The 17,566-nt window shown below is 41.4% G+C and overlaps 7 non-coding genes and 35 pseudogenes across 7 annotated transcripts; all 42 read right to left on the reverse strand.

Moving 5' to 3' along the window:
* Positions 1 to 841: 841 nt before the first annotated feature.
* Positions 842 to 960, reverse strand: LOC128036846 (5S ribosomal RNA; annotated as a pseudogene).
* Positions 961 to 1,139: 179 nt separating this feature from the next.
* On the reverse strand, positions 1,140 to 1,257 carry LOC128036841 (5S ribosomal RNA; annotated as a pseudogene).
* Positions 1,258 to 1,439: 182 nt separating this feature from the next.
* LOC128036850 (5S ribosomal RNA) lies at positions 1,440 to 1,557 on the reverse strand (annotated as a pseudogene).
* A 182-nt stretch (positions 1,558 to 1,739) lies between these two features.
* LOC128036834 (5S ribosomal RNA) lies at positions 1,740 to 1,859 on the reverse strand. The gene has a single exon (XR_008193330.1). It is a non-coding gene; the product is annotated as a 5S ribosomal RNA (ribosomal RNA).
* Positions 1,860 to 2,038: 179 nt separating this feature from the next.
* Positions 2,039 to 2,157, reverse strand: LOC128036839 (5S ribosomal RNA; annotated as a pseudogene).
* A 179-nt stretch (positions 2,158 to 2,336) lies between these two features.
* On the reverse strand, positions 2,337 to 2,452 carry LOC128036836 (5S ribosomal RNA; annotated as a pseudogene).
* Positions 2,453 to 2,634: 182 nt separating this feature from the next.
* Positions 2,635 to 2,754, reverse strand: LOC128036833 (5S ribosomal RNA). Its single transcript, XR_008193329.1, has one exon. It is a non-coding gene; the product is annotated as a 5S ribosomal RNA (ribosomal RNA).
* Positions 2,755 to 2,938: 184 nt separating this feature from the next.
* On the reverse strand, positions 2,939 to 3,058 carry LOC128036851 (5S ribosomal RNA; annotated as a pseudogene).
* Positions 3,059 to 3,239: 181 nt separating this feature from the next.
* Positions 3,240 to 3,357, reverse strand: LOC128036863 (5S ribosomal RNA; annotated as a pseudogene).
* Positions 3,358 to 3,543: 186 nt separating this feature from the next.
* LOC128036843 (5S ribosomal RNA) lies at positions 3,544 to 3,662 on the reverse strand. The gene has a single exon (XR_008193331.1). It is a non-coding gene; the product is annotated as a 5S ribosomal RNA (ribosomal RNA).
* A 473-nt stretch (positions 3,663 to 4,135) lies between these two features.
* LOC128036858 (5S ribosomal RNA) lies at positions 4,136 to 4,253 on the reverse strand (annotated as a pseudogene).
* A 484-nt stretch (positions 4,254 to 4,737) lies between these two features.
* On the reverse strand, positions 4,738 to 4,856 carry LOC128036856 (5S ribosomal RNA; annotated as a pseudogene).
* A 771-nt stretch (positions 4,857 to 5,627) lies between these two features.
* On the reverse strand, positions 5,628 to 5,747 carry LOC128036847 (5S ribosomal RNA; annotated as a pseudogene).
* Positions 5,748 to 5,927: 180 nt separating this feature from the next.
* On the reverse strand, positions 5,928 to 6,046 carry LOC128036848 (5S ribosomal RNA; annotated as a pseudogene).
* Positions 6,047 to 6,224: 178 nt separating this feature from the next.
* On the reverse strand, positions 6,225 to 6,343 carry LOC128036838 (5S ribosomal RNA; annotated as a pseudogene).
* Positions 6,344 to 6,524: 181 nt separating this feature from the next.
* On the reverse strand, positions 6,525 to 6,644 carry LOC128036860 (5S ribosomal RNA; annotated as a pseudogene).
* A 181-nt stretch (positions 6,645 to 6,825) lies between these two features.
* Positions 6,826 to 6,944, reverse strand: LOC128036844 (5S ribosomal RNA; annotated as a pseudogene).
* A 178-nt stretch (positions 6,945 to 7,122) lies between these two features.
* On the reverse strand, positions 7,123 to 7,241 carry LOC128036840 (5S ribosomal RNA; annotated as a pseudogene).
* A 179-nt stretch (positions 7,242 to 7,420) lies between these two features.
* On the reverse strand, positions 7,421 to 7,536 carry LOC128036853 (5S ribosomal RNA; annotated as a pseudogene).
* Positions 7,537 to 7,719: 183 nt separating this feature from the next.
* Positions 7,720 to 7,839, reverse strand: LOC128036854 (5S ribosomal RNA). Its single transcript, XR_008193332.1, has one exon. It is a non-coding gene; the product is annotated as a 5S ribosomal RNA (ribosomal RNA).
* A 181-nt stretch (positions 7,840 to 8,020) lies between these two features.
* LOC128036855 (5S ribosomal RNA) lies at positions 8,021 to 8,136 on the reverse strand (annotated as a pseudogene).
* A 182-nt stretch (positions 8,137 to 8,318) lies between these two features.
* LOC128036857 (5S ribosomal RNA) lies at positions 8,319 to 8,435 on the reverse strand (annotated as a pseudogene).
* Positions 8,436 to 8,614: 179 nt separating this feature from the next.
* On the reverse strand, positions 8,615 to 8,731 carry LOC128036849 (5S ribosomal RNA; annotated as a pseudogene).
* A 180-nt stretch (positions 8,732 to 8,911) lies between these two features.
* On the reverse strand, positions 8,912 to 9,031 carry LOC128036845 (5S ribosomal RNA; annotated as a pseudogene).
* Positions 9,032 to 9,212: 181 nt separating this feature from the next.
* On the reverse strand, positions 9,213 to 9,331 carry LOC128036835 (5S ribosomal RNA; annotated as a pseudogene).
* A 1,063-nt stretch (positions 9,332 to 10,394) lies between these two features.
* On the reverse strand, positions 10,395 to 10,512 carry LOC128036867 (5S ribosomal RNA; annotated as a pseudogene).
* A 181-nt stretch (positions 10,513 to 10,693) lies between these two features.
* LOC128036866 (5S ribosomal RNA) lies at positions 10,694 to 10,809 on the reverse strand (annotated as a pseudogene).
* A 182-nt stretch (positions 10,810 to 10,991) lies between these two features.
* On the reverse strand, positions 10,992 to 11,111 carry LOC128036873 (5S ribosomal RNA). Its single transcript, XR_008193334.1, has one exon. It is a non-coding gene; the product is annotated as a 5S ribosomal RNA (ribosomal RNA).
* Positions 11,112 to 11,294: 183 nt separating this feature from the next.
* Positions 11,295 to 11,412, reverse strand: LOC128036870 (5S ribosomal RNA; annotated as a pseudogene).
* A 179-nt stretch (positions 11,413 to 11,591) lies between these two features.
* Positions 11,592 to 11,710, reverse strand: LOC128036832 (5S ribosomal RNA). The gene has a single exon (XR_008193328.1). It is a non-coding gene; the product is annotated as a 5S ribosomal RNA (ribosomal RNA).
* A 186-nt stretch (positions 11,711 to 11,896) lies between these two features.
* Positions 11,897 to 12,016, reverse strand: LOC128036865 (5S ribosomal RNA). The gene has a single exon (XR_008193333.1). It is a non-coding gene; the product is annotated as a 5S ribosomal RNA (ribosomal RNA).
* Positions 12,017 to 12,194: 178 nt separating this feature from the next.
* Positions 12,195 to 12,312, reverse strand: LOC128036862 (5S ribosomal RNA; annotated as a pseudogene).
* A 183-nt stretch (positions 12,313 to 12,495) lies between these two features.
* Positions 12,496 to 12,613, reverse strand: LOC128036842 (5S ribosomal RNA; annotated as a pseudogene).
* A 179-nt stretch (positions 12,614 to 12,792) lies between these two features.
* LOC128036837 (5S ribosomal RNA) lies at positions 12,793 to 12,911 on the reverse strand (annotated as a pseudogene).
* A 178-nt stretch (positions 12,912 to 13,089) lies between these two features.
* Positions 13,090 to 13,205, reverse strand: LOC128036868 (5S ribosomal RNA; annotated as a pseudogene).
* Positions 13,206 to 13,683: 478 nt separating this feature from the next.
* On the reverse strand, positions 13,684 to 13,802 carry LOC128036872 (5S ribosomal RNA; annotated as a pseudogene).
* Positions 13,803 to 13,984: 182 nt separating this feature from the next.
* On the reverse strand, positions 13,985 to 14,103 carry LOC128036864 (5S ribosomal RNA; annotated as a pseudogene).
* A 179-nt stretch (positions 14,104 to 14,282) lies between these two features.
* LOC128036869 (5S ribosomal RNA) lies at positions 14,283 to 14,401 on the reverse strand (annotated as a pseudogene).
* A 177-nt stretch (positions 14,402 to 14,578) lies between these two features.
* On the reverse strand, positions 14,579 to 14,694 carry LOC128036859 (5S ribosomal RNA; annotated as a pseudogene).
* Positions 14,695 to 15,464: 770 nt separating this feature from the next.
* LOC128036861 (5S ribosomal RNA) lies at positions 15,465 to 15,582 on the reverse strand (annotated as a pseudogene).
* A 182-nt stretch (positions 15,583 to 15,764) lies between these two features.
* On the reverse strand, positions 15,765 to 15,881 carry LOC128036871 (5S ribosomal RNA; annotated as a pseudogene).
* A 1,354-nt stretch (positions 15,882 to 17,235) lies between these two features.
* On the reverse strand, positions 17,236 to 17,353 carry LOC128036852 (5S ribosomal RNA; annotated as a pseudogene).
* Between the last annotated feature and the right edge of the window lie 213 nt (positions 17,354 to 17,566).

Genomic DNA, 17,566 nt, shown 5'->3' on the forward strand with positions numbered 1-17,566 from the left:
CTCTCGCCCAAGCACGCTTAAGCTGCGGAGTTACGATGGGATCCGGTGCATTAGTCTTTGGTATGATCGCACCGTCAACTCTTGCATAATCTATTCATATAAAGGCTGCCCTTATCGCGATTTAGCCGAATTTAAATGCAAATTCGACCAAATATCGTTTCAAATTGTTTATTTCACAAAAGCGCCAAATAACGAATGAGTTACACCACGTCGAGAAAATGCAACTAAAAAACATTATATGAAATAAAATGGGAGGGTGCAACACGAGGACTTCGGAGGTCACCCATCTTAGTACTACTCTGCGGCTTAGCTGCGGAGTTACGATGGGATCCGGTGCATTAGTCTTTGGTATGATCGCACCGTCAACTCTTGCGTAATCTATTCATATAAAGGTGCCCTTATATGATTCTTGCGCCTCGAATTTAAATGCAAATTCGACCAAATATCGTTTCAAATTGTTTATTTCACAAAAGCGAAAATAACGAATGAGTTACACCACGTCGAGAAAATGCAACTAAAAAAAAATTATATGAAATAAAATGGGAGGGTGCAACACGAGGACTTCCAGGAGGTCACCCATCCTAGTACTACTCTCGCTGAAGCACGCTTAAGCTGGAGTTACGATGGGATCCGGTGCATTAGTCTTTGGTATGATCGCTTTCCGTCAACTCTTGCGTAATCTATTCATATAAAAGTGCCCTTATCGCACTTCGCCTCGAATTTAAATGCAAATTCGACCAAATATCGTTTCAAATTATTTATTTCACAAAGCGAAAATAACGAATGAGTTACACCACGTCGAGAAAATGCAACTAAAAAACATTATATGAAATAAAATGGGAGGGTGCAACACGAGGACTTCGAGGAGGTCACCCATCCTAGTACTACTCTCGCCCAAGCACGATTAGCTGCGGAGTTACGATGGGATCCGGTGCATTAGTCTTTGGTATGATCGCACCCGTCAACTCTTGCGCAATCTATTCATATAAAGGCTGCCCTTATCGCGATTCGCCTCGAATTTAAATGCAAATTAGACCAAATATCGTTTCAAATTATTTATTTCACAAAGCGAAAATAACGAATGAGTTACACCACGTCGAGAAAATGCAACTAAAAAACATTATATGAAATAAAATGGGAGGGTGCAACACGAGGACTTCCAGGAGGTCACCATCCTAGTACTACTCTCGCCCAAACACGCTTAGCTGCGGAGTTACGATGGGATCCGGTGCATTAGTCTTTGGTATGATCGCACCCGACAACTCTTGCGCAATCTATTCATATAAAGGTTGCCCTTATCAGCATTGCGCCTCGAATTTAAATGCAAATTAGACCAAATATCGTTTCAAATTGTTTATTTCACAAAAGCGCAAATAACGAATGAGTTACACCACGTCGAGAAAATGCAACTAAAAAAACATTATATGAAATAAAATGGGAGGGTGCAACACGAGGACTTCCGGAGGTCACCCATCCTAGTACTACTCTCGCCCAAGCACGCTTAGCTGCGGAGTTACGATGGGATCCGGTGCATTAGTCTTTGGTATGATCGCACCGTCAACTCTTGCGCAATCTATTCATATAAAGGCTGCCCCTGATCGCACTTGCGCCTCGAATTTAAATGCAAATTCGACCGAATATCGTTCAAATTATTTATTTCACAAAACGAAAATAACGAATGAGTTACACCACGTCGAGAAAATGCAACTAAAAAAAACATTATATGAAATAAAATGGGAGGGGTGCAACACGAGGACTTCCCAGGAGGTCACCCATCCTAGTACTACTCTCGCCCAAGCACGCTTAAATGCGGAGTTCTGATGGGATCCGGTGCATTAGTCTTTGGTATGATCGCCCGTCAACTCTTGCATAATCTATTCATATAAAGGCTGCCCTTATCGCGATTAGCCTCGAATTTAAATGCAAATTCGACCAAATATCGTTAAAATTATTTATTTCACAAAACGAAAATAACGAATGAGTTACACCACGTCGAGAAAATGCAACTAAAAAAAACATTATATGAAATAAAATGGGAGGGGTGCAACACGAGGACTTCGAGGAGGTCACCCATCCTAGTACTACTCTCGCCCAAGCACGCTTAGCTGCGGAGTTACGATGGGATCCGGTGCATTAGTCTTTGGTATGATCGCACCCGTCAACTCTTGCATAATCTATTCATATAAAGGCTGCCCTTATCGCGATTAGCCTCGAATTTAAATGCAAATTCGACCAAATATCGTTCAAATTATTTATTTCACTAGCGAAAATAACGAATGAGTTACACCACGTCGAGAAAATGCAACTAAAAAAAACATTATATGAAATAAAATGGGAGGGTGCAACACGAGGACTTCCGGAGGTCACCCATCCTAGTACTACTCTCGCCCAAGCACGCTTAACTGCGGAGTTACGATGGGATCGGTGCATTAGTGCTGGTATGATCGCACCCGTCAACTCTTGCGTAATCTATTCATATAAAGGCTGCCCCTTATCGCAGTTGCGCCTCGAATTTAAATGCAAATTCGACCAAATATCGTTTCAAATTGTTTATTTCACAAAACGAAAATAACGATTGAGTTACACCACGTCGAGAAAATGCAACTAAAAAAAATTATATGAAATAAAATGGGAGGGGTGCAACACGAGGACTTCCCAGGAGGTCACCCATCCTAGTACTACTCTCGCCCAAGCACGCTTAGCTGCGGAGTTCTGATGGGATCCGGTGCATTAGTCTTTGGTATGATCGCTTTAAATCAACTCTTGCGCAATCTATTCATATAAAAGCTGCCCCTGATCGCACTTGCGCCTCGAAATTAAATGCAAATTCGACCGAATATCGTTCTAAATTATTTATTTCACAAAACGAAAATAACGAATGAGTTACACCACGTCGAGAAAATGCAACTAAAAAAAAATTATATGAAATAAAATGGGAGGGGTGCAACACGAGGACTTCCCAGGGGGTCACCCATCCTAGTACTACTCTCGCCCAAGGGCGCTTAAATGCGGAGTTACGATGGGATCCGGTGCATTAGTCTTTGGTATGATCGCTTGCCGTCAACTCTTGCATAATCTATTCATATAAAGGCTGCCCTTATCGCGATTCGCCTCGAATTTAAATGCAAATTAGACCAAATATCGTTTCAAATTATTTATTTCACAAAGCATAAATAACGAATGAGTTACACCACGTCGAGAAAATGCAACTAAAAAAACATTATATGAAATAAAATGGGAGGGTGCAACACGAGGACTTCGGAGGTCACCCATCCTAGTACTACTCTCGCCCAAGCACGCTTAAGCTGCGGAGTTACGATGGGATCCGGTGCATTAGTCTTTGGTATGATCGCACCCGTCAACTCTTGCATAATCTATTCATATAAAGGTGTGCCCTTATCGCACTTGCGCCTCGAATTTAAATGCAAAATCGACCCCGAATATCGTTCCAAATTATTTATTTCACAAAATGAAAATAACGAATGAGTTACACCGCGTCGAGAAAATGCAACTAAAAAAAACATTATATGAAATAAAATGGGAGGGGTGCAACACCAGGACATCCCAGGAGGTCACCCATCCTAGTACTACTCTCGCCCAAGCACGCTTAACTGCGGAGTTCTGATGGGATCCGGTGCATTAGTGCTGGTATGATCGCACCCGTCAACTCTTGCACAATCTATTCATATAAAAATGCCCTTATCGCGATTGCGCCTCAATTTAAATGCAAATTCGACCAAATATCGTTTCAAATTGTTTATTTCACAAAGCGAAAATAACGAATGAGTTACACCACGTCGAGAAAATGCAACTAAAAAACATTATATGAAATAAAATGGGAGGGTGCAACACGAGGACTTCGGAGGTCACCATCCTAGTACTACTCGCCCAAGCACGCTTAGCTGCGGAGTTACGATGGGATCCGGTGCATTAGTCTTTGGTATGATCGCACCGTCAACTCTTGCACAATCTATTCATATAAAAGATGCCCTTATCGCGATTGCGCCTCGAATTTAAATGCAAATTCGACCAAATATCGTTTCAAATTATTTATTTCACTGGCGAAAATAACGAATGAGTTACACCACGTCGAGAAAATGCAACTAAAAAAAACATTATATGAAATAAAATGGGAGGGGTGCAACACGAGGACTTCGAGAGGTCACCCATCCTAGTACTACTCTCGCCCAAGCACGCTTAGCTGCGGAGTTACGATGGGATCCGGTGCATTAGTCTTTGGTATGATCGCACAAATCAACTCTTGCACAATCTATTCATATAAAGGCTGCCCTTATCGCGATTGCGCCTCGAATTTAAATGCAAATTCGACCAAATATCGTTCAAATTGTTTATTTCACAAGCGCAAATAACGAATGAGTTACACCACGTCGAGAAAATGCAACTAAAAAAACATTATATGAAATAAAATGGGAGGGTGCAACACGAGGACTTCCGGAGGTCACCCATCCTAGTACTACTCTCGCTAAGCCAAGCTTGCGCTTAGCTGCGGAGTTACGATGGGATCCGGTGCATTAGTCTTTGGTATGATCGCACCGTCAACTCTTGCGCAATCTATTCATATAAAAGCTGCCCTTATCGCGACTTGCGCCTCGAATTTAAATGCAAATTCGACCAAATATCGTTTCAAATTATTTATTTCACAAAGCGAAAATAACGAATGAGTTACACCACGTCGAGAAAATGCAACTAAAAAAACATTATATGAAATAAAATGGGAGGGTGCAACACGAGGACTTCGAGGAGGTCACCCATCCTAGTACTACTCTCGCCCAAAGCAGCTTAGCTGCGGAGTTACGATGGGATCCGGTGCATTAGTCTTTGGTATGATCGCACCGTCAACTCTTGCGCAATCTATTCATATAAAAGGCGCCCTTATCGCGATTCGCCTCGAATTTAAATGCAAATTAGACCAAATATCGTTCAAATTATTTATTTCACAAAAGCGAAAATAACGAATGAGTTACACCACGTCGAGAAAATGCAACTAAAAAAACATTATATGAAATAAAATGGGAGGGTGCAACACGAGGACTTCGGAGGTCACCATCCTAGTACTACTCTCGCCCAAGGGCGCTTAAGCTGCGGAGTTACGATGGGATCCGGTGCATTAGTCTTTGGTATGATCGCACCGTCAACTCTTGCATAATCTATTCATATAAAGGCTGCCCTTATCGCGATTTAGCCTCGAATTTAAATGCAAATTCGACCAAATATCGTTTCAAATTATTTATTTCACAAAGCGCAAATAACGAATGAGTTACACCACGTCGAGAAAATGCAACTAAAAAACATTATATGAAATAAAATGGGAGGGTGCAACACGAGGACTTCCAGAGGTCACCCATCCTAGTACTACTCTCGACCAAGCAGCTTAAATGCGGAGTTACGATGGGATCCGGTGCATTAGTCTTTGGTATGATCGCACCAAATCAACTCTTGCGCAATCTATTCATATAAAAAGGCCCTTATCGCACTTGCGCCTCAATTTAAATGCAAATTCGACCAAATATCGTTTCAAATTATTTATTTCACAAAATGAAAATAACGAATGAGTTACACCACGTCGAGAAAATGCAACTAAAAAACATTATATGAAATAAAATGGGAGGGTGCAACACGAGGACTTCGAGGAGGTCACCCATCCTAGTACTACTCTCGCCCAAACACGCTTAAGCTGCGGAGTTACGATGGGATCCGGTGCATTAGTCTTTGGTATGATCGCACCCGTCAACTCTTGCGTAATCTATTCATATAAAGGCGCCCTTATCGCGATTGCGCCTCGAATTTAAATGCAAATTCGACCAAATATCGTTTCAAATTGTTTATTTCACAAAGCGAAAATAACGAATGAGTTACACCACGTCGAGAAAATGCAACTAAAAAAACATTATATGAAATAAAATGGGAGGGTGCAACACGAGGACTTCGAGGAGGTCACCCATCCTAGTACTACTCTCGCCCAAGCACGCTTAGCTGCGGAGTTACGATGGGATCCGGTGCATTAGTCTTTGGTATGATCGCACCGTCAACTCTTGCACAATCTATTCATATAAAGGATGCCTTATCGCGACTTCGCCTCGAATTTAAATGCAAATTCGACCAAATATCGTTCAAATTATTTATTTCACAAAGCGAAAATAACGAATGAGTTACACCACGTCGAGAAAATGCAACTAAAAAAACATTATATGAAATAAAATGGGAGGGTGCAACACGAGGACTTCGAGGAGGTCACCCATCCTAGTACTACTCTCGCCCAAACACGCTTAGCTGCGGAGTTACGATGGGATCCGGTGCATTAGTCTTTGGTATGATCGCACCAAATCAACTCTTGCGCAATCTATTCATATAAAGTGCCCTTATCGCGATTTAGCCTCGAATTTAAATGCAAATTCGACCAAATATCGTTTCAAATTATTTATTTCACAAAAGCGAAAATAACGAATGAGTTACACCACGTCGAGAAAATGCAACTAAAAAAACATTATATGAAATAAAATGGGAGGGTGCAACACGAGGACTTCCGGAGGTCACCCATCCTAGTACTACTCTCGCCCAAGCTTGCGCTTAGCTGCGGAGTTACGATGGGATCCGGTGCATTAGTCTTTGGTATGATCGCACCCGTCAACTCTTGCATAATCTATTCATATAAAAGGTGCCCTTATCGCGATTTAGCCTCGAATTTAAATGCAAATTAGACCAAATATCGTTTCAAATTGTTTATTTCACAAAGCATAAATAACGAATGAGTTACACCACGTCGAGAAAATGCAACTAAAAAAACATTATATGAAATAAAATGGGAGGGTGCAACACGAGGACTTCGAGGAGGTCACCCATCCTAGTACTACTCTCGCCCAAACACGCTTAGCTGCGGAGTTACGATGGGATCCGGTGCATTAGTCTTTGGTATGATCGCACCGTCAACTCTTGCGCAATCTATTCATATAAAGGCTGCCCTTATCGCACTTGCGCCTCGAATTTAAATGCAAATTAGACCAAATATCGTTCAAATTATTTATTTCACAAAGCGAAAATAACGAATGAGTTACACCACGTCGAGAAAATGCAACTAAAAAACATTATATGAAATAAAATGGGAGGGTGCAACACGAGGACTTCGAGGAGGTCACCCATCCTAGTACTACTCTCGCCCAAGCACGCTTAGCTGCGGAGTTACGATGGGATCCGGTGCATTAGTCTTTGGTATGATCGCACCCGTCAACTCTTGCGCAATCTATTCATATAAAGGCGCCCTTATCGCGATTCGCCTCGAATTTAAATGCAAATTCGACCAAATATCGTTTCAAATTATTTATTTCACAAAGCGCAAATAACGAATGAGTTACACCACGTCGAGAAAATGCAACTAAAAAAACATTATATGAAATAAAATGGGAGGGTGCAACACGAGGACTTCGAGGTCACCCATCCTAGTACTACTCTCGCCCAAGCACGCTTAGCTGCGGAGTTACGATGGGATCCGGTGCATTAGTCTTTGGTATGATCGCACCCGTCAACTCTTGCGCAATCTATTCATATAAAAATTTGCCCTTATCGCACTTGCGCCTCGAATTTAAATGCAAATTCGACCAAATATCGTTTCAAATTGTTTATTTCACAAAACGAAAATAACGAATGACTTACACCACGTCGAGAAAATGCAACTAAAAAAACATTATATGAAATAAAATGGGAGGGGTGCAACACGAGGACTTCCCAGAAGGTCACCCATCCTAGTACTACTCTCGCCCAAGCACGCTTAACTGCGGAGTTCTGATGGGATCCGGTGCATTAGTCTTTGGTATGATCGCACCCGTCAACTCTTGCATAATCTATTCATATAAAGGTTGCCCTTATCGCGATTGCGCCTCGAATTTAAATGCAAATTCGACCAAATATCGTTTCAAATTGTTTATTTCACAAAGCGAAAATAACGAATGAGTTACACCACGTCGAGAAAATGCAACTAAAAAAACATTATATGAAATAAAATGGGAGGGTGCAACACGAGGACTTCGAGGTCACCCATCCTAGTACTACTCTCGCCCAAGCACGCTTAGCTGCGGAGTTACGATGGGATCCGGTGCATTAGTCTTTGGTATGATCGCACCCGTCAACTCTTGCACAATCTATTCATATAAAGGATGCCCCTTATCGTACTTGCGCCTCGAATTTAAATGCAAATTCGACCAAATATCGTTCAAATTATTTATTTCACAAAAGCGAAAATAACGAATGAGTTACACCACGTCGAGAAAATGCAACTAAAAAAACATTATATGAAATAAAATGGGAGGGTGCAACACGAGGACTTCCGGAGGTCACCATCCTAGTACTACTCTCGCCCAAGCACGCTTAGCTGCGGAGTTACGATGGGATCCGGTGCATTAGTCTTTGGTATGATCGCACCCGTCAACTCTTGCATAATCTATTCATATAAAGGCTGCCCTTATCGCGATTCGCCTCGAATTTAAATGCAAATTCGACCAAATATCGTTTCAAATTGTTTATTTCACAAAGCATAAATAACGAATGAGTTACACCACGTCGAGAAAATGCAACTAAAAAACATTATATGAAATAAAATGGGAGGGTGCAACACGAGGACTTCGGAGGTCACCCATCCTAGTACTACTCTCGCCCAAGCACGCTTAGCTGCGGAGTTACGATGGGATCCGGTGCATTAGTCTTTGGTATGATCGCACCCGTCAACTCTTGCTTAATCTATTCATATAAAGTGCCCCTTATCGCACTTAGCCTCGAATTTAAATGCAAATTCGACCAAATATCGTTTCAAATTATTTATTTCACAAAAGCGAAAATAACGAATGAGTTACACCACGTCGAGAAAATGCAACTAAAAAAACATTATATGAAATAAAATGGGAGGGTGCAACACGAGGACTTCCAGGAGGTCACCCATCCTAGTACTACTCTCGCCCAAACACGCTTAAGCTGCGGAGTTACGATGGGATCCGGTGCATTAGTCTTTGGTATGATCGCACCCGTCAACTCTTGCGCAATCTATTCATATAAAGGCTGCCCTTATCGCACTTGCGCCTCGAATTTAAATGCAAATTCGACCAAATATCGTTCAAATTATTTATTTCACAAAAGCGAAAATAACGAATGAGTTACACCACGTCGAGAAAATGCAACTAAAAAAACATTATATGAAATAAAATGGGAGGGTGCAACACGAGGACTTCGAGGAGGTCACCCATCCTAGTACTACTCTCGCCCAAACACGCTTAGCTGCGGAGTTACGATGGGATCCGGTGCATTAGTCTTTGGTATGATCGCACCCGTCAACTCTTGCATAATCTATTCATATAAAGGTTGCCCTTATCGCACTTGCGCCTCGAATTTAAATGCAAATTCGACCAAATATCGTTTCAAATTGTTTATTTCACAAAGCATAAATAACGAATGAGTTACACCACGTCGAGAAAATGCAACTAAAAAAACATTATATGAAATAAAATGGGAGGGTGCAACACGAGGACTTCGGAGGTCACCCATCCTAGTACTACTCTCGCCCAAGGCGTTTAGCTGGAGTTACGATGGGATCCGGTGCATTAGTCTTTGGTATGATCGCTTCAAATCAACTCTTGCATAATCTATTCATATAAAGGTGCCCTTATCGCGATTGCGCCTCGAATTTAAATGCAAATTCGACCAAATATCGTTCAAATTATTTATTTCACAAAGCGAAAATAACGAATGAGTTACACCACGTCGAGAAAATGCAACTAAAAAAACATTATATGAAATAAAATGGGAGGGTGCAACACGAGGACTTCGGAGGTCACCCATCCTAGTACTACTCTCGCCCAAGCACGCTTTAGCTGCGGAGTTACGATGGGATCCGGTGCATTAGTCTTTGGTATGATCGCGCAAATCAACTCTTGCACAATCTATTCATATAAAGGATGCCCTTATCGCGATTCGCCTCGAATTTAAATGCAAATTCGACCAAATATCGTTTCAAATTATTTATTTCACAAGCGAAAATAACGAATGAGTTACACCACGTCGAGAAAATGCAACTAAAAAAACATTATATGAAATAAAATGGGAGGGTGCAACGAGGACTTCCGGAGGTCACCCATCCTAGTACTACTCTCGCCTTAAGCACGCTTAGCTGCGGAGTTACGATGGGATCCGGTGCATTAGTCTTTGGTATGATCGCAAATCAACTCTTGCAATCTATTCATATAAAGGTGCCCTTATCGCGATTCGCCTCGAATTTAAATGCAAATTCGAGCAAATATCGTTCAAATTATTTATTTCACAAAGCGAAAATAACGAATGAGTTACACCACGTCGAGAAAATGCAACTAAAAAAACATTATATGAAATAAAATGGGAGGGTGCAACACGAGGACTTCCGGAGGTCACCCATCCTAGTACTACTCTCGCCCAACACGCTTAAGCTGCGGAGTTACGATGGGATCCGGTGCATTAGTCTTTGGTATGATCGCACCAAATCAACTCTTGCGCAATCTATTCATATAAAAGGCGCCCTTATCGCGATTAGCCTCGAATTTAAATGCAAATTCGAGCAAATATCGTTCAAATTATTTATTTCACAAAAGCGAAAATAACGAATGAGTTACACCACGTCGAGAAAATGCAACTAAAAAAACATTATATGAAATAAAATGGGAGGGTGCAACACGAGGACTTCGGAGGTCACCCATCCTAGTACTACTCTCGCCCAAGCAGCTTAGCTGCGGAGTTACGATGGGATCCGGTGCATTAGTCTTTGGTATGATCGCACCCGTCAACTCTTGCATAATCTATTCATATAAAAGCTGCCCCTTATCGCGATTTAGCCTCGAATTTAAATGCAAATTCGACCAAAATATCGTTTCAAATTGTTTATTTCACAAAACGCAAATAACGATTGAGTTACACCACGTCGAGAAAATGCAACTAAAAAAATTATATGAAATAAAATGGGAGGGGTGCAACACGAGGACTTCCCAGGAGGTCACCCATCCTAGTACTACTCTCGCCCAAACACGGTTAGCTGCGGAGTTACGATGGGATCCGGTGCATTAGTCTTTGGTATGATCGCACCCCGTCAACTCTTGCGCAATCTATTCATATAAAAGGCTGCCCTTATCGCGATTGCGCCTCGAATTTAAATGCAAATTCGACCAAATATCGTTTCAAATTATTTATTTCACAAAGCGAAAATAACGAATGAGTTACACCACGTCGAGAAAATGCAACTAAAAAAACATTATATGAAATAAAATGGGAGGGTGCAACACGAGGACTTCGAGGTCACCCATCCTAGTACTACTCTCGCCCAAGCTTGCGCTTAGCTGCGGAGTTACGATGGGATCCGGTGCATTAGTCTTTGGTATGATCGCACCCGTCAACTCTTGCATAATCTATTCATATAAAGGCGCCCTTATCGCGATTCGCCTCAATTTAAATGCAAATTCGACCAAATATCGTTTCAAATTATTTATTTCACAAAGCATAAATAACGAATGAGTTACACCACGTCGAGAAAATGCAACTAAAAAAACATTATATGAAATAAAATAGGAGGGGTGCAACACGAGGACTTCCCAAGAGGTCACCCATCCTAGTACTACTCTCGACCAAGCACGCTTAACTGCGGAGTTCTGATGGGATCCGGTGCATTAGTGCTGGTATGATCGCACCCGTCAACTCTTGCGCAATCTATTCATATAAAGGCTGCCCCTGATCGCACTTGCGCCTCGAATTTAAATGCAAATTCGACCCCGAATATCGTTCCAAATTATTTATTTCACAAAATGAAAATAACGAATGAGTTACACCACGTCGAGAAAATGCAACTAAAAAAAACATTATATGAAATAAAATGGGAGGGGTGCAACACGAGGACTTCCCAGGAGGTCACCCATCCTAGTACTACTCTCGCCCAAGCACGCTTAACTGCGGAGTTCTGATGGGATCCGGTGCATTAGTCTTTGGTATGATCGCTTCCGTCAACTCTTGCATAATCTATTCATATAAAGGTGCCCTTATCGCGATTCGCCTCGAATTTAAATGCAAATTCGACCAAATATCGTTCAAATTGTTTATTTCACAAAGCGAAAATAACGAATGAGTTACACCACGTCGAGAAAATGCAACTAAAAAAACATTATATGAAATAAAATGGGAGGGTGCAACACGAGGACTTCAGGAGGTCACCCATCCTAGTACTACTCTCGCCCAAGCACGCTTAGCTGCGGAGTTACGATGGGATCCGGTGCATTAGTCTTTGGTATGATCGCTTGCAAATCAACTCTTGCACAATCTATTCATATAAAGGATGCCCTTATCGCGACTTGCGCCTCGAATTTAAATGCAAATTCGAGCAAATATCGTTCAAATTATTTATTTCACAAAGCGAAAATAACGAATGAGTTACACCACGTCGAGAAAATGCAACTAAAAAAACATTATATGAAATAAAATGGGAGGGTGCAACACGAGGACTTCCGGAGGTCACCCATCCTAGTACTACTCTCGCCCAAGCACGCTTAGCTGCGGAGTTACGATGGGATCCGGTGCATTAGTCTTTGGTATGATCGCACCCGTCAACTCTTGCATAATCTATTCATATAAAGGCGCCCTTATCGCGATTCGCCTCGAATTTAAATGCAAATTCGACCAAATATCGTTCAAATTGTTTATTTCACAAAAGCGCAAATAACGAATGAGTTACACCACGTCGAGAAAATGCAACTAAAAAAACATTATATGAAATAAAATGGGAGGGTGCAACACGAGGACTTCCCGGAGGTCACCCATCCTAGTACTACTCTCGCCCAAACACGCTTAGCTGCGGAGTTACGATGGGATCCGGTGCATTAGTCTTTGGTATGATCGCACCGTCAACTCTTGCGCAATCTATTCATATAAAAGTGCCCCTTATCGCATTTAGCCTCGAATTTAAATGCAAATTCGACCAAATATCGTTTCAAATTGTTTATTTCACAAAGCGAAAATAACGAATGAGTTACACCACGTCGAGAAAATGCAACTAAAAAACATTATATGAAATAAAATGGGAGGGTGCAACACGAGGACTTCGGAGGTCACCATCCTAGTACTACTCTCGCCCAAGCACGCTTAGCTGCGGAGTTACGATGGGATCCGGTGCATTAGTCTTTGGTATGATCGCACCGTCAACTCTTGCGCAATCTATTCATATAAAGGCGCCCTTATCATGATGCGCCTCGAATTTAAATGCAAATTAGACCACGAATATCGTTCAAATTATTTATTTCACAAAGCGAAAATAACGAATGAGTTACACCACGTCGAGAAAATGCAACTAAAAAACATTATATGAAATAAAATGGGAGGGTGCAACACGAGGACTTCGAGGAGGTCACCATCCTAGTACTACTCTCGCCCAAGCACGCTTAAGCTGCGGAGTTACGATGGGATCCGGTGCATTAGTCTTTGGTATGATCTTGCAAATCAACTCTTGCATAATCTATTCATATAAAGGTTGCCCTTATCGCACTTGCGCCTCGAATTTAAATGCAAATTCGACCAAATATCGTTTCAAATTGTTTATTTCACAAAGCATAAATAACGAATGAGTTACACCACGTCGAGAAAATGCAACTAAAAAAACATTATATGAAATAAAATGGGAGGGTGCAACACGAGGACTTCGAGAGGTCACCCATCCTAGTACTACTCTCGCCCAAACACGCTTAAGCTGCGGAGTTACGATGGGATCCGGTGCATTAGTCTTTGGTATGATCGCTTGCAATCAACTCTTGCGCAATCTATTCATATAAAAGTTTGCCCTTATCGCACTTGCGCCTCGAATTTAAATGCAAATTCGACCAAATATCGTTCAAATTATTTATTTCACAAAAGCGAAAATAACGAATGAGTTACACCACGTCGAGAAAATGCAACTAAAAAACATTATATGAAATAAAATGGGAGGGTGCAACACGAGGACTTCCGGAGGTCACCCATCCTAGTACTACTCTCGCCCAAACACGCTTAAGCTGCGGAGTTACGATGGGATCCGGTGCATTAGTCTTTGGTATGATCGCGCCGTCAACTCTTGCACAATCTATTCATATAAAAAGGCTGCCCTTATCGCGATTCGCCTCGAATTTAAATGCAAATTCGACCAAATATCGTTCAAATTATTTATTTCACACATGAAAATAACGAATGAGTTACACCACGTCGAGAAAATGCAACTAAAAAAACATTATATGAAATAAAATGGGAGGGTGCAACACGAGGACTTCGAGGAGGTCACCCATCCTAGTACTACTCTCGCCCAACACGCTTAAGCTGCGGAGTTACGATGGGATCCGGTGCATTAGTCTTTGGTATGATCGCACCGTCAACTCTTGCATAATCTATTCATATAAAAGTGCCCTTATCGCGATTGCGCCTCGAATTTAAATGCAAATTCGACCAAATATCGTTTCAAATTATTTATTTCACAAGCATAAATAACGAATGAGTTACACCACGTCGAGAAAATGCAACTAAAAAAAATTATATGAAATAAAATGGGAGGGTGCAACACGAGGACTTCCGGAGGTCACCCATCCTAGTACTACTCTCGCCCAAACGGTTAGCTGCGGAGTTACGATGGGATCCGGTGCATTAGTCTTTGGTATGATCGCACCAAATCAACTCTTGCAATCTATTCATATAAAGGGCCCCTTATCGCACTTTAGCCTCGAATTTAAATGCAAATTCGACCAAATATCGTTTCAAATTATTTATTTCACAAAGCGAAAATAACGAATGAGTTACACCACGTCGAGAAAATGCAACTAAAAAAACATTATATGAAATAAAATGGGAGGGTGCAACACGAGGACTTCGGAGGTCACCATCCTAGTACTACTCTCGCCCAAGCACGCTTAAGCTGCGGAGTTACGATGGGATCCGGTGCATTAGTCTTTGGTATGATCGCTTTTAAATCAACTCTTGCGCAATCTATTCATATAAAAGTGCCCTTATCGCATGCGCCTCGAATTTAAATGCAAATTAGGACGAATATCGTTCAAATTATTTATTTCACAAAAGCGAAAATAACGAATGAGTTACACGTCGAGAAAATGCAACTAAAAAAACATTATATGAAATAAAATGGGAGGGTGCAACACGAGGACTTCCAGGAGGTCACCCATCCTAGTACTACTCTCGCAAGCACGCTTAGCTGCGGAGTTACGATGGGATCCGGTGCATTAGTCTTTGGTATGATCGCTTGCCGTCAACTCTTGCGCAATCTATTCATATAAAGGCGCCCCTTATCGCGATTAGCCTCGAATTTAAATGCAAATTCGACCAAATATCGTTCAAATTGTTTATTTCACAAAGCGAAAATAACGAATGACTTACACCACGTCGAGAAAATGCAACTAAAAAAACATTATATGAAATAAAATGGGAGGGTGCAACACGAGGACTTCGAGGAGGTCACCCATCCTAGTACTACTCTCGCCCAAGCACGCTTAGCTGCGAGTTACGATGGGATCCGGTGCATTAGTCTTTGGTATGATCGCACCCGTCAACTCTTGCACAATCTATTCATATAAAGGATGCCCTTATCGCACTTGCGCCTCGAATTTAAATGCAAATTAGAGCAAATATCGTTCAAATTATTTATTTCACAAAACGAAAATAACGAATGAGTTACACCACGTCGAGAAAATGCAACTAAAAAAAACATTATATGAAATAAAATGGGAGGGGTGCAACACGAGGACTTCCAGGAGGTCACCCATCCTAGTACTACTCTCGTAAGCACGCTTAGCTGCGGAGTTACGATGGGATCCGGTGCATTAGTCTTTGGTATGATCGCACCGTCAACTCTTGCACAATCTATTCATATAAAAGTGCCCTTATCATGATTTGCGCCTCGAATTTAAATGCAAATTCGAGCAAATATCGTTTCAAATTATTTATTTCACACAATGAAAATAACGAATGAGTTACACCACGTCGAGAAAATGCAACTAAAAAAACATTATATGAAATAAAATGGGAGGGTGCAACACGAGGACTTCGAGGAGGTCACCCATCCTAGTACTACTCGCCCAAACAGCTTAGCTGTGGAGTTACGATGGGATCCGGTGCATTAGTCTTTGGTATGATCGCACCGTCAACTCTTGCATAATCTATTCATATAAAAGTGCGCCTTATCGCAATTGCGCCTCGAATTTAAATGCAAATTCGACCAAATATCGTTCAAATTATTTATTTCACAAAGCGAAAATAACGATTGAGTTACCACGTCGAGAAAATGCAACTAAAAAAATTATATGAAATAAAATGGGAGGGTGCAACACGAGGACTTCGGAGGTCACCATCCTAGTACTACTCTCGCCCAAGCACGGTTAGCTGCGGAGTTACGATGGGATCCGGTGCATTAGTCTTTGGTATGATCGCTTTCCGTCAACTCTTGCAATCTATTCATATAAAGGTGCCCTTATCGCACTTGCGCCTCGAATTTAAATGCAAATTCGAATAGAATATCGTTCTAAATTATTTATTTCACAAAACGAAAATAACGAATGAGTTACACCACGTCGAGAAAATGCAACTAAAAAAACATTATATGAAATAAAATGGGAGGGTGCAACACGAGGACTTCGAGGAGGTCACCCATCCTAGTACTACTCTCGCCAAGGGCGCTTAAGCTGCGGAGTTACGATGGGATCCGGTTGCATTAGTCTTTGGTATCGCTTTTAATCAACTCTTGCATAATCTATTCATATAAAGGCTGCCCCTTATCGCGATTAGCCTCAATTTAAATGCAAATTCGACCAAATATCGTTCAAATTATTTATTTCACAAAGCAAATAACGAATGAGTTACACCACGTCGAGAAAATGCAACTAAAAAACATTATATGAAATAAAATGGGAGGGTGCAACACGAGGACTTCGAGGAGGTCACCATCCTAGTACTACTCTCGACAAAGCTTAGCTTGCGGAGTTACGATGGGATCGGTGCATTAGTCTTTGGTATGATCGCTTGCCGTCAACTCTTGCGCAATCTATTCATATAAAAGCTGCCCTGATCGCACTTGCCTCGAATTTAAATGCAAATTCGACCGAATATCGTTCAAATTATTTATTTCACAAAGCGAAAATAACGAATGAGTTACACCACGTCGAGAAAATGCAACTAAAAAAACATTATATGAAATAAAATGGGAGGGTGCAACACGAGGACTTCCAGGAGGTCACCCATCCTAGTACTACTCTCGCCAAGCACGCTTAGCTGCGGAGTTACGATGGGATCCGGTGCATTAGTCTTTGGTATGATCGCACCCGTCAACTCTTGCGCAATCTATTCATATAAAGGTTGCCTTATCGCACTTGCGCCTCGAATTTAAATGCAAATTAGACCAAATATCGTTCAAGTTGTTTATTTCACAAAAGCATAAATAACGAATGAGTTACACCACGTCGAGAAAATGCAACTAAAAAAACATTATATGAAATAAAATGGGAGGGTGCAACACGAGGACTTCCAGGAGGTCACC

Source organism: Gossypium raimondii, unplaced genomic scaffold, assembly GCF_025698545.1.
Source record: "Gossypium raimondii isolate GPD5lz unplaced genomic scaffold, ASM2569854v1 Contig00057, whole genome shotgun sequence".
NCBI lineage: Eukaryota > Viridiplantae > Streptophyta > Magnoliopsida > Malvales > Malvaceae > Gossypium > Gossypium raimondii.